Source organism: Antechinus flavipes, chromosome 1, assembly GCF_016432865.1.
Source record: "Antechinus flavipes isolate AdamAnt ecotype Samford, QLD, Australia chromosome 1, AdamAnt_v2, whole genome shotgun sequence".
Lineage (NCBI taxonomy): Eukaryota > Metazoa > Chordata > Mammalia > Dasyuromorphia > Dasyuridae > Antechinus > Antechinus flavipes.
Genome location: NC_067398.1, coordinates 32,217,585 through 32,229,894, shown reverse-complemented (window position 1 = coordinate 32,229,894; position 12,310 = coordinate 32,217,585). Strand labels below are relative to the sequence as shown.

The 12,310-nt window shown below is 43.0% G+C and overlaps 1 protein-coding gene and 1 long non-coding RNA gene across 5 annotated transcripts in view; one reads left to right on the top strand and one right to left on the bottom strand.

Annotated features, from left to right (window-relative positions):
- Window positions 1–2,830: 2,830 nt before the first annotated feature.
- On the bottom strand, window positions 2,831–6,128 carry LOC127551239 (uncharacterized). Its single transcript, XR_007951036.1, has 2 exons — window positions 6,007–6,128; window positions 2,831–3,266 (listed from the first exon to the last, which is right to left on the bottom strand). It is a non-coding gene; the product is annotated as an uncharacterized LOC127551239 (long non-coding RNA).
- A 44-nt stretch (window positions 6,129–6,172) lies between these two features.
- Window positions 6,173–12,310, top strand: part of FOXP1 (forkhead box P1) — a 664,237-nt gene continuing 658,099 nt past the window's right edge. For all 4 annotated transcript variants that reach the window (XM_051980779.1, XM_051980771.1, XM_051980761.1 and 1 more), the window contains exon 1: window positions 6,173–6,321. The gene's annotated coding sequence lies outside the window, so the exon portion shown is untranslated. The remainder of the gene's footprint in view (window positions 6,322–12,310) is intronic.

Here is a 12,310-nt window from a genome sequence, read left to right as displayed (position 1 = left end):
GCTTCATATACAAAACTGACTCTAGTGTACCACAGGATTTGGAATGAGGGTTTCCCTTTTATCTGTGAAACTTGTTGCAAACCTGACTTCAGTCTCAAATCTGAAGTGAATTTATGTATGTATGTATGTATGTGCATACATACATATAAATGTAAAATCTAAAAATACAGAAATAGATTTGTGGCCTATTTGTGATCTTTTAAATCCTTGAAATATAATAACTGACTTCTTTATTTGAAAAATAAGATCTATGAAAAATAAGATGAGGATACGAGTTTGTTCTTATGGAACTAGATTAGTTAAATTAAAATAAATGGATGTTTCCCCTGTGATGCTACAGCCCTTTATTTACCAGCTGTTTTCAGTGATCTGGTTCAAATGTTCAAGAACAAAAGGGTAGTTTTCTCTTCTCTAACATGCCCTGTGATTTGTATTGCATAGTCTCTTCCTGCATTTGGAATACCCACTGATGTCGAGGAGACTTTCATATGAGGAACATGTCCAGAACAGGTAATGAAGATGCATACTTTAGATAACAGAGCCTCTGAAACATCTGCCCTTAGCTATTTAACCCACGGGAAGCCCCATCACGATACTTTGGAAAGAGTCCATCCTTCTATAGGCTCTGGACATTGACTTCACCAACCCAGGGAACTTTATTGTGGCTTGGTTTGCCAGCCAGCTTGGCTAAACATAAAGAAAATGACTTGTAGGTAATGGAGGTCTTGGTGTTAGTGTGTTTGAAAACCCATTCTTCATCTCTCAGGGTGAAGAATGTCTATAAGGCCCAAGTCACATCTTCACCTCTGGAATTGTGCTAAAATGATCTAATTATTCTGCATCAGAAAATACCATGTAACCTTATCTAACATACATCAAACATAAATTACCGTGACAGAGAGTTCATTTGTAGTCTTAATATTTTGGATCCTTTTGCTTTTTAATGTATTGTACCCACTAAAAAATAAAGATACAGCTTTAAAATGACACTTTTTACACCATCACTAAATGCTTCTGTAAGCATTATGTGAAATCATATCGAAAAGAGACAAATTATCTGACTAAGATCATTTGGAATTTTAATTTCAAATAGTATCCAACAGGCAACAGGTAGTATGTGAGTCTCTTCAGAACTACATATCAAAAACATAAAAATACAACCAGAACATTTTAGAAAAGAAAGGGCAAGCAAACCTCACAGGCAAAAATACTGACACTTTTTTTTTTAAAGGCCCTACATTCAAATTATTTTGAAGATGTTTATTATTTACGCTAGTATTAATGTATTGGAGTTCAAGGAATGATGTTCTCTGGAGATTTAAGATACTTTGTAGGTTGCAAACAACTGCTTTTAATATTATAGTTTTACATTCCAATTTCCCACTGGCCTGGTTTACTTTATATTCCATAAATGAATTTTTTTTTTGATCAAAAACTGGTTTGGAGTTGGGCACAGGAGGTAATATTTATAAATTTTCTTAAAAAAAAAAACTATCCCTACAACTACTTTTTATAGAATTTAAGCAGAGGTTTTCTAATTTGTAACATGAAAATATAACATTCATTTTTCCTTCTTTCTGTTTTTGTATATACATACATATGTACATTTTATTGACCTTCCTCATTTTCATTTACCAATGTGTATGTACATATCTACATATGATTCTCCGTGTGTATTTAAATGTGTGCAAAATTGTGTAATATGCATATCTATATATCTATCTATACATACATACAGACATATCCCTCTGCATAGGCCTTACTTCCAAACAAGTTTGACATCATTTTATTCAGCTTTCTCCATTCTCCTCACTATCCAGCCATCCAGCCAAATTTCTCAAACCTATTAGAACTTCAGCATTACAAACACATGTCACCTTGTCTGGGAATTGGACTATATGCAACAGAGCTTTCTGGGTCTGACTGATATCTGCAAGAGCAGGCAATTTGTGTTAAACAACTAATTGGCATTCTAGCTCCTGGGCGTTTTCCTGAGAGGAAAACCGAGCAAAAACAAGCAGCCGCTCATGAACATGGATGTGGACACTTTCTACAAACTGGACAAAACTACAAATTCCTTCAGCAACTCTTAGCTGAGGTAGAGAAAGATAAGATTAAGCCCCATCCCATTTTCATCCTTCTTGACTCAAGGATGGAGAGAGGGAAAGCCCTGGTTGGAGAGATTTCTATTTCCTTGCAAACATGGAATTGTCCTTCTGCTGAACTTTCACCTCTGGAACTCGCCTCCTTTCATTGGACAAAGTGCAGAAAGAGAAGAGGCAGAGCAGGGAGGAAGGGGGGTGGTGGTGGAGGAAAGAAAAACCCTTTCCTTCAACTACCACTGGTTGGAAAGCACTTTCACTTTTAACAGCTCCTTTCTTCGGGTTATTTCCCTCCCACCCCCTCGAATCTTTTGTTTTCATTTTAGGGAGGTCAAAAATAAACAAACTATTTCTCATCCTCTTCGGCCCTCTCTCTGCATTAGTAGCTCTCCCCCTCTCCTCTCCAGTCCCTAAATTGGTCCGATTTCTTTTTCTTCTGAGCAATCTCAGTCTCTCTTTCCCCCTCCTCCGGCAGGCTGTTTGTTTTCCAGGTCTTCCCTGACCCGCTCCCAGCATCCCTCCCTTGTGGCTGCCCCTCTTGCCCCTTCTCCTTGGTCCCAGGGGCTAGGCCCGCTGCCCCGAGGCTCCCCCCCTCCCCTCCTCTCTCCTTCCCCCTCTTCTCTTCGTTTTGCAATAGCGATATTTTGCACAGAGCCTTGTTTACCCAGCAGGTGGATGTGACGTCAGAGACTCACAACAGCAAAAAATAACAACATCTCCATCCGCGATTTGTTTTCCTCTCGGCTCGCTTCCCATTTATTTATTTATTTTGGGGGTGGTTGCAAATTCGAAAGTGGCCGGGAAGCCCTCCGAGCTGAGCCGGGGCAGGAACCGGGGCCGTGGGCCAGGGAGCGGGGTGCGTGCGTGTGTGTCTGTGTGTGTGCAGTGTGTGTGCGTGTGTGTGAGTGCATGTTTGCGGGTGGGGGAGGGGGGGTGCAACCTGGCCTGGCGCTTCCCATCTCCTCCCCGCCGCCACCGCCGCCGCCACCGCCGCCACCGCCACCGCCACCACCATCACCACCGCCGCCGCCGCCGCCTCTGTCGGGGCTGCTGGGACTGGGGCTGCTGCTGCTGTAGCTGCCGCCGCCAACGCCGCTGCCGCGGGAGAGCTGGAGCCAGAGCCGGAGCCCGAGCCGGAGCCGGAGCCTCAGCCTCTCCTGGAAGCTAGTCCGGAGCGGAGGAATCTATTGTTATTTATTGTGTGGCTGTTGCATGCAGCAGCGACACAAGCCCTCGCCTATGAGTGTGTGCGTGTGTGCGCGCGGGTGTGCACGCGGGTGTGCGCGCGAGGGCGAGCGTACGTGTGTAAAGGACAGAAAACACCTTAGTTTGCACCGAGAGACCGTTTGCAGCGGGTGAGTTTGTATTTTTCCATTTCTGCTCCACTTTTCCAGCCGTCTCCTGCTTGTTTTCTCCACTTAAAGCAACAACAACAACAACAACAAAAACCCAAAAAGAACCAAAACAGCAAAAAAAAAAAAAAAGAAAAAAAAAAGCAATCCCCCACCCAACTATTTTTCACGTTCAGCCTCCACGTGTGTCTCCCTCTCTCTTCTCCCTCCTGTCCCCCAGTCTCTGTCTTTTAGGGGGTTCGGGGTTCGGGGGGCGCTGGATGATGGTGGGGGGGTTCCTCTGTTTGTGATGCTCTTGCATCTATTCGTATATTTGCTTAAGTGTGATCCAAAGCTTCTCAGTGGCGGGCCCGGTGCGGCGAGGGGAGGCAAAGCGAGGCGAGGCTCTAGGCTCGCCGGCGGCGGTCATCCCGCTCTCGGGGCTTGTTCCCCCGTTCCCCCCAGCCCCGCATCTCCTGGCCCTCCCGGCTCTCTCTCTACCTCCACCTCCAGCTTCTCCCTACTCCCCTCCGATCCCTTCCCCCCTCACGTCTCGGGGTCTGGCCGGTGGACACAGTAGCTTCGGTGAAATAAACAAATAAAAGCGTAGTGTAACTTTAGATTCCCGGAGTTGGAGTCGATACTGTTGCCAATTGAATGGAAAGTGGTTGTGGGCGCTGAGCTGAGCGGGGAGGGAGGGGAACGGGAGGGAGGGAGGGAGGAGCGAAGGTTTGGAGGGGCTGAGGGGGCCGCTTCAGACCCCGGGAGGGTCGGCCGGGCCTCGGGCCTCGTGGGGGGTGGTGGTGGCTGTCTGTGTGGGGCGGACTCGCGCTGCTGACAGTGACCGGGAGGGGAGACTGGGAAGCGACCACTCCAGCACCTTCACTTAAAGAGTTTAAGAAACTTTTTTCCCCCTTCCTGGGTCTGCCCTCTCTTAGTCCCACCTACCTCGTGGGCTCCAGCAGACAGGCCGCGGATACCCACAAGGGGCACCCACTGGGAGATTCGTTCGCTTTTACACTCACGTCTTTCAGCGAAAACATTGCCTAGTATCTCACACTCCAAGTGTGCGCACGTACACTCACCCTCATCCCAGCTACTTCTATACTGAATCCTGAGACACAACCATGCTGACACACACACACAAGCACACATAAGCTTTCTCAAACAGCTGGGAGACTGACCAGTCTCTATTCCTTCTCGCAAGACTTTGCAGTAACCCTGGGCACTAGAGTTGCCTCTTTCGTGTACAGTCCCGACCCCCGTGATTTTGTGTGTGTGTGTGTGTGTGTGTTCTATCTGGGGAATTTCTCAAGTTCTAATTGCTCCCCCTTATCAGATACACGCGCGTCGCCATCTATCTTGGGTGCTTATTTAGAATTGTGCGGAAGAAAGAGTCTCGCCTTCTTCCCTCCTTTCCCTGGCTCCGTCTGTCGGTCCGTTCGTCCGCCCCTAGCTGATTGCCCCCGCCTTCTTTCTCTCTCTCTCATTCTAGGTCTGTCTTTCTCCCAATGTCGGTAGGTCCCTCTGGGCCGCCACTTGTCTAGCAGTACCAGCAGCAGGCGGGCTCTCGCCGCGTTGCCTTGACTGCCTGCCTTTCTCCGGGCTGGCCTGCCCGCCCGCCCCCGCTGCCAGCCTGCCAGCCTGCCTGCCTGCCTGCTTCGGTTGCTGAAGTGGCTGCAGAAGTTGCTGCTGCTGCCGCCGCCGCCGCCGCCGCCGCGGCTGCCCCGGCGGCCCGGGGTCATTAGTCTGCTTAAACTCCCAGACGCGGAGCCTGCCTCCCCCCTCCTCTTCCTCCTCCTCCTCTTCCACCTTCCCCCCTTCCTTTCTCCCCCCGCAGACTTCCCCCCAGTCCCTACACACTCGCGCGCGCGCACACACATACACACATACACACACACACTCAACGCCAACAAACAGCGGAAACTTTGATATACACCCACTTATAAATTTGGGGGCATTTATCGAGCCTAGCAGACACCCCCCTCTCCCCCCGGCCCACCTGTTGTGGTCTCCGCCTCCATCACCTACCAGGAGGCTGTAGGGGAGCAGGGACTTGGATTGTAGAGGGAAGCCAAATCACAGTCTCCCCCTAGTTCCCCCCCAATTGCTGTCTAAACCCTCCTCCCCTCATCCGCCACCCTCCTCATTCACTCACGCCCCCCCCCTTCCCCCGGCCCCCTTAAGAGAATCAGGACTAAATAAACGGTGGAAACTTCAGACCTTGAGCCTGGTACTGCTTCGCCCACCCCTCCCCCTCATTTTTCTAGTCCTCCCCCCTTGTTGTTGTTGTTGTGGTCGCAACTTTGCGAGAGTCGGGCCGACGGGAGGGAGACTTTTCTGAGAGCCCCTCGCCTGGGTCTGTTTCCAGAGACTAATTCCTCTTACCAGGGAGTTCCGAGGCGTTTGGCTCCCACTCTTTCTCGGGCTCACTTCTCCACACAGACACATACACACACACACACACACACACGCACGCACACACACATACACACAATCTCGGACATTCTCCTACTATATCTCCCCTTCCTCTCCATCCTGACCACCCCCACCCCCCACCCCCATACTCAAACCTGTATTCTGGAGACTTGTTGCAAGCAACCCCGTTCTCTGGCCGAGCTTTGAGCCGAAAGTTTGTCTGCTGGAGGAAACCAACCGGGCGAGCGCCCGAGGCGGCGGCGGCGGCGGCGGCAGCAGCAGCAGCGGCGGCGGCAGCGGCGGCGGCGGCGGCGGCGACGGCGGCGGCAGCAGCATCCGCCACCGCCACCGCCGAAGCAGCAGTCCCAGCAGCAGCAGCAGATGGTGCTAGGGAGGAGATGGTCGTGCGGGCTCTGCTAGCTTCAGAGTGGGCACGCTAAGAGCTCGGCTGACCTGTCTCTCTGTTCCGGGTAAGTGGAGGACACTCGGCAGAGACTGAGGCGTCTCGGATCGCAGGTCTGTGGGACCCCAGAAGGAGGAGGGGAAGGATTTTGTGTGTGTGTGTGTGTGTGTGTGTGTGTGTGTGTGTGTGTGTGTGTGTGCAGTTAGAAGAGCTGAGAGCTAGCTTGGGGAAGAGCGAGTGCTTTCTTGCCAAAGCCCCAGACTTTACTCCTCTGGGTTCATTTAGTGATAGGGAGAAGGAAAACAGCAAAGGATGCATCCTTGAGAAGCTAGGTGTTTTTAAAAAAATGGAATTTTCCTTTTTGTAAAAAGAAGCAGGTCCGAGATCAAAGTTTAGCTCTTATAGTGTAAGTGCTGCTATAAAATATGATGACATTCCTTTCCCCTCTTCTTACCCCTCATTCCCCTTATAACTATTAATTATTTTCAAGTCATTGTGTTCAAATGCCATTGATTTGCTGATTATAAAGTATATTGATTTAGTTTATGCTCATCTTACTAAATTTATTTTTTCTTTTACTTAACCAGAAAGACTGAAATGAAGCTATCCCTCCCCAAATACCTTCACTATGCTGAAGGATAAAATTAATATAACTATTCTATTTCTGAAATATTCTGAAATCTACTTTGAAGGATTAGAGGTGAGCTGATATTTCCTCCCATGAATCCTGTTAGGATTTCAGTTCTAACGACTATGACTACCATTGAAATAAGTCTGTATATCTTAAAAAAAGAAAAAAAAAACACATTCACACAGTACATATTGTATTCATTGCAAAGGGATCCAAAAACATGCAGACATATACACTTTACATTTAGCGATTCCTATTTTTGATAATTGTTCAATAAAGAAGTTCAATAAATAAAGCATCAATGACATTTAGGACATTGTGCTAATTCTGGGAGTAGGGGTAATCTCTTACTAGTGGCCTTCTAGAAATCTGGTGGTCAGTTTTTGTTGAACATTTTAACCTAGATTTTAAAAGGAGAGGGAAAACTTCAGACCTTCACTCTCCTGTGGTAGGATATACAACTGAGAAAGAAGACGACCTGATATTTTCATTGTTAGTGAGAGAAATGTTACATGATTTTTTTTTTCTTCCATTGGAGTTGTAACTCTCAGAGTAGATCTAATCAATTTTTTTTTTGTTTGTTTGTTTTAAAGTTCAGGAATAGAAGAATGGGTTCCAGGTCATAAAAAAAAAAAAATAGAATTTATATTCTCTTCCTCTCCCCATACCCAGTCCTTTTATTTGAACTATCTCACATTTACACAGCATTAAAAACATACATACACACACAACCCCACTCAACTAGTTACCATTCACAAGGTGTCTGGCTAAACTCTCATTGAAAAAAAAAATGTATTGTAGCTTTAACATCTTGCCTTAGCAGCATTCTTTCTTCTTGTCTTTGGATTAGTCATTGTATGAAAGAGAGAAAAAAAAAAATCACTTTTTTTTTTTGGGGGGGGGAGAGAAAGTAAAGTAAACAGCCTTCAACAAGTGAACCTTGACAACCCAGATTAAGGAAGGCAGTGGAGATCAAACAAAGCTGCTGCTGGGCCGTTGTCAGGGGCGGCCTCAGGGAAAGCTCTGTATGTGCTGTTAGGCAGCTAGCCTCTATGTTCACTTATGCAGAAATGGACCATTGCAAATGCTGATCTTTGTTGGGCACCGAAGGTTAACTTGGAGAGAAAGATCTATAGTCTCTTCAGTCGTTATTTTTATTTCTTTAGCTTTCTGAGTGGCTAAACAAGTTAATTTTTAAAATGGCCCAGGACTCTGGTGATCAGAACTCCACCCAGAAATAACAGAGTTGGGTCTTTGCACTCTGACATGAGTTGAGCTACTCAGAACCACATAGTGGAATTTTTATCTTTCACCAAAATTATACTCCCCAATTAGAGTTTATTAAAATTCTCTCATTTCTAGTCTGGGGGAAAAAAAAGATCCGTATTGTTAGGAATGGGTGGGCATTTGATGTGGCTGTGTAAAACTGATACTCAACAGAAACATTTCATGCTGAAACAGTTTAGGGTTGGTCAGTTTTTGAAAAAAAAAATTTAAAGCAAAGCAAAAATTTCAAAATATACCATATTGACTTCTCAGCATGTCATTAAGCATGGCACTTTGCAACTTTTATTCAAATTCTTTGAAACTTGTCTTTGCTTGTAGACAAGGAAATGTAATTGCCTTACATATTTAAAGGAAGTAGTAACAGGAATTACTGTAGCATTTTGTTTTCACAGGTTTAGCAAAACATAATACAAAAAAACTCCAGCAATTTAAACTGACAACATAAGATTTACATTGTTTATTTTGCTGGGCATTTAAAATAAAAGAGTTTGCATTTCTTCAATACTGAAACATATACTGTTTTATTTATCTCTTCTTGCAACAAATCATTCTAAAATGAAATGAAATGTCATTTTTGGTTAACTCAACCAATATTGTGTTAAGTAGAAAACAAGATAAGTAAACACAGAAGAATTTTAAAAAAAAAAAAAACCTTGTCCTTTAAGTGTTATACTTTTAATTAGCAGCACAGAGCACACAATGAGTACTTTATGTTGTTGTTGGGTTTTTTTATAAGCCAGTCTCACAACTATCAGGAACAACCTATTGCAAAGTCTGTAGCTTTTTTATTGCATACACCTTTTATTGTATAATTAAGAATGTGTGTTAAACATAGCATGTATGCTATTAAGCCATTTGGTGTAATATGTAATGTTTTTTAAAAGCTATAAACTTGTTCTAGTTAAATCATTTGTACCTACAATAGCAAAAAGTCACCTTAGTTAATATTGGGCCTGTCAGGCCTGCTTTTCCTGGGTACCTTTTCCTTCATCCCTTCTGTCAAAAATCTTTACCTATAACTTGTAAATTATGTATTCTTGTCCTGGGTTAGAACATAGGCCCGCTTTCAATAGACATTAGAGTTAGATGCACGACTTTGATTTTCAAGAATAAACATTTATGCAATAGTGTATCCTATGATATTGAATGGATAGTGAAGGGGGAAGAGAACAAAGAAGCTAACTTTTATTGAACTCAGTTACCTTTTTTATGAAGAGTCTAATTGTTGCAGTTATTTTGTTTCTACTTTTACTCAGGAAACACCGAAGTAATTTTTGAAAGGTTATTCACCATAAGGAAGTATGTATGTGTACAGAAAATGTGTGTTAAGATGTGGATTATATTTTAGTGAGTACCTCCGAATATTTACAGGACATGATAATAGTTCTGTCTTTTAAAAACAATTTTAGACATATGCTCGTAAAATTTAAATAGATTATAGAATGTCAGAAAATAGTATAAATTTTGTTTATGATTCAGTTACTTTAAGGCACTTACATTAAAGCAGCTCATTTAACCCTGGGCCCGACTAGCATTAAGTGGTAGAGGGGGGCTTCTAAGGAGCCCCTATTGCCCTTTGCTCTCTCGATAATCTTAAATTACTACAACTTAATTGCAACTTCAAGGCACCCAGCTCAACATGTTTTTATATGGCTGAGAAAGGGTGTAAAAAGCATAGCTAGATTTGCACAGGTGGTAGGTTGTTTTTTTTTTTTTTTTTTTTTTAATAGCTTTTACTTAGGGCTTTTTCTTACCTTCACATCTTGTCAGGTAGCTTCATTTTAAAAAGTCATTCAGAATAAATAACATTTTTTAATGTTAATAAATACCATTTTAAATATAAGGTGTTGTTTCTTAATATCTGATGCAAATACTTTGCATTTTTAGAAGATCCGCAAGTCAAAGTTTGCATAATATATTAATACCATCTGGGAGAAGAGATTGAGATATAAACTTTATCATTGTATGTTACCTAATTTCTTTTGACTTTTGTTGGGGAAAGGCTTTAAAAATTGTTTTAGGTAGTTAGACAAGGTGAAGTAACCTTCAGACTGAGTAGGAAGGGGAAAAGCCCAGGATAGCGTTGGTCCAGGGAAAGAGTCTGTTAAGCATCCATTCTGCTTGTGAGTTATCAATGCAGTGACTTCCAGGCCTCTTCTCTGTAAGGAATCATTTAGGGCAGAAGCACCCCTTATATTCCAAATGAATAGGACCTGCGTTGGTTAAAGTTATAAGAAGAGAACTACTCAATGGCATGGATTGAGTCAGAGGAGAAAGAGACTGCCAAATTCATGGATACCAGGCTTTTGACTGAAATAGTCCGTTGTTTTCACATGAGCTGGATGACTTTGGAGTTTGTTACAGTATCTCTGAGGATATGTTGCAATGGTGTGGTAATGGGGAGCCAACAGAAAAGAAGAGTATTTTAAAGAATGGCATGGCCTCTTTGATTTCAAGAAATGTTGCAGTTTGGAGGTCTATTGCTAATATCCTTTTGCTTAAAGTGGGTTGGGATGGACTGGGAGGTGGCCACTGGTGTTCCTCTAGGAGGGTGCGGTGGAAGGGGGTTAATTGTACAGTAATCAGGGAGAAACAATTTTACAGTCTTATTTGTTCTGGCAGTAAGTTATTTTTGATTAGCAACACAGTCAGATGTGGCAAGGGCATTTTTAGTGATTGCTTTTTAGAAATCAAATTCCTATTGACAAGGTTTGGCTCGAACCTATTATTTTCTTCTGTTATTTCACCCGATCAGAAGCTGCACTAAGCGGCTTGGGGAAGAGAGTCTCTCTCTGCACAGCTTGTTTTTCAGTTCTGATTCCCTAGATACCAATTTTTAACATATGCACAGCCTTGCTCACAACAGGTGTGTGCATGGCCCTCTTAAACAATGTGGACAGTTATTTTTATGAAACCTTAAATGAGAAAATATTTTCTACATAATCACACAAGGAAGGAGGTGGGATAGGGCGGGGGTGAAAGAAGCTCAGATTGAGTAGACTTAATGGTACCTGTTCAGGTATAAATCATTTTTGTCGTATGGCTTTCTGTGTTCTGCTTTTGAAAAGAAGTCTCCATTTAGTGCCTTGAAATGGCAATTAAATTGTAGTAATTTAAGATTATTGGGAGAGTGCAAAGGGCAGTAGAAGCTCTTTGGAAGTCTCGTCCCCACATTTAATTCAACTCAGTCATGGGGTTAAAGGAGTTTCTTTAGTGTGAGTACTTAAAGGGACTAAATCGTAAACAAAATTTATATTATATTCTGATAAGTAACAATCTATTTAAATTACACTTGGGGGATCTGTACCAAACTTTAAGAGAGAAATACTGTCAGTCTCTATAGGACATCTGGATGGACTTGCCAAAATGGAACCCATGTCATGAGATATTTGCATATGTCTGGTGTGTAATAATGATCTATAATTTCTTATAAAATCTAAATGTATCGTCTTTCTAAATAGTATTTTTAATAGGAACAATCTCAAACTAGTATTTAATATTTGTAAAAAACTAAAGTGATTTGTTTAACATCATCCATTTTCACCATACAATATAAATCAGAGCTGGTTTTGCTTCAAGTGCTTACTTCCTTTGTCATTGGTCCCACAATACTCCCAAATCAAAGAAGCGGCTCCGAAGAGATAGCTCTTGCAGTGGGGCATATTTTAGTCTGTTCTACTTTTCCAGTTAAAGAAGTACTGTATACTAATGCCATATAGGACAACTTTTCTATCATAAAGTGGATCTGGGGATAGCATTATACCTCCCACCCAGTTAAATTTAATATGCCAAGATATTAAGTGATATTTAAAGTATCAAATTAGTAAAAAAAAAAAAAAAAAAAAAGATTCCTAAGATGTTTTTACCCCCCTTCATTCTGCTATGGATTCATTGTGTGATTCTTGGCAAATCATTAACCTTCCATGCACCATTCTGTAAACTAGAAGTAATATTTTTAGAATCATTTTTTAAGATTGCTGATTTTAAAAGCCCCAAAGTAGTATTTTAAAGGTTTCAGGGGACAGACAGGACATTACTGGCATCTCTTTGAGGCGGGTGTGAGTGAGCTGCAGCTTCTCACGTTTATTCACTGATTTAGTGATGCTCTGTCACAGGAGCGTCTTCCCTTTCTAGAGAC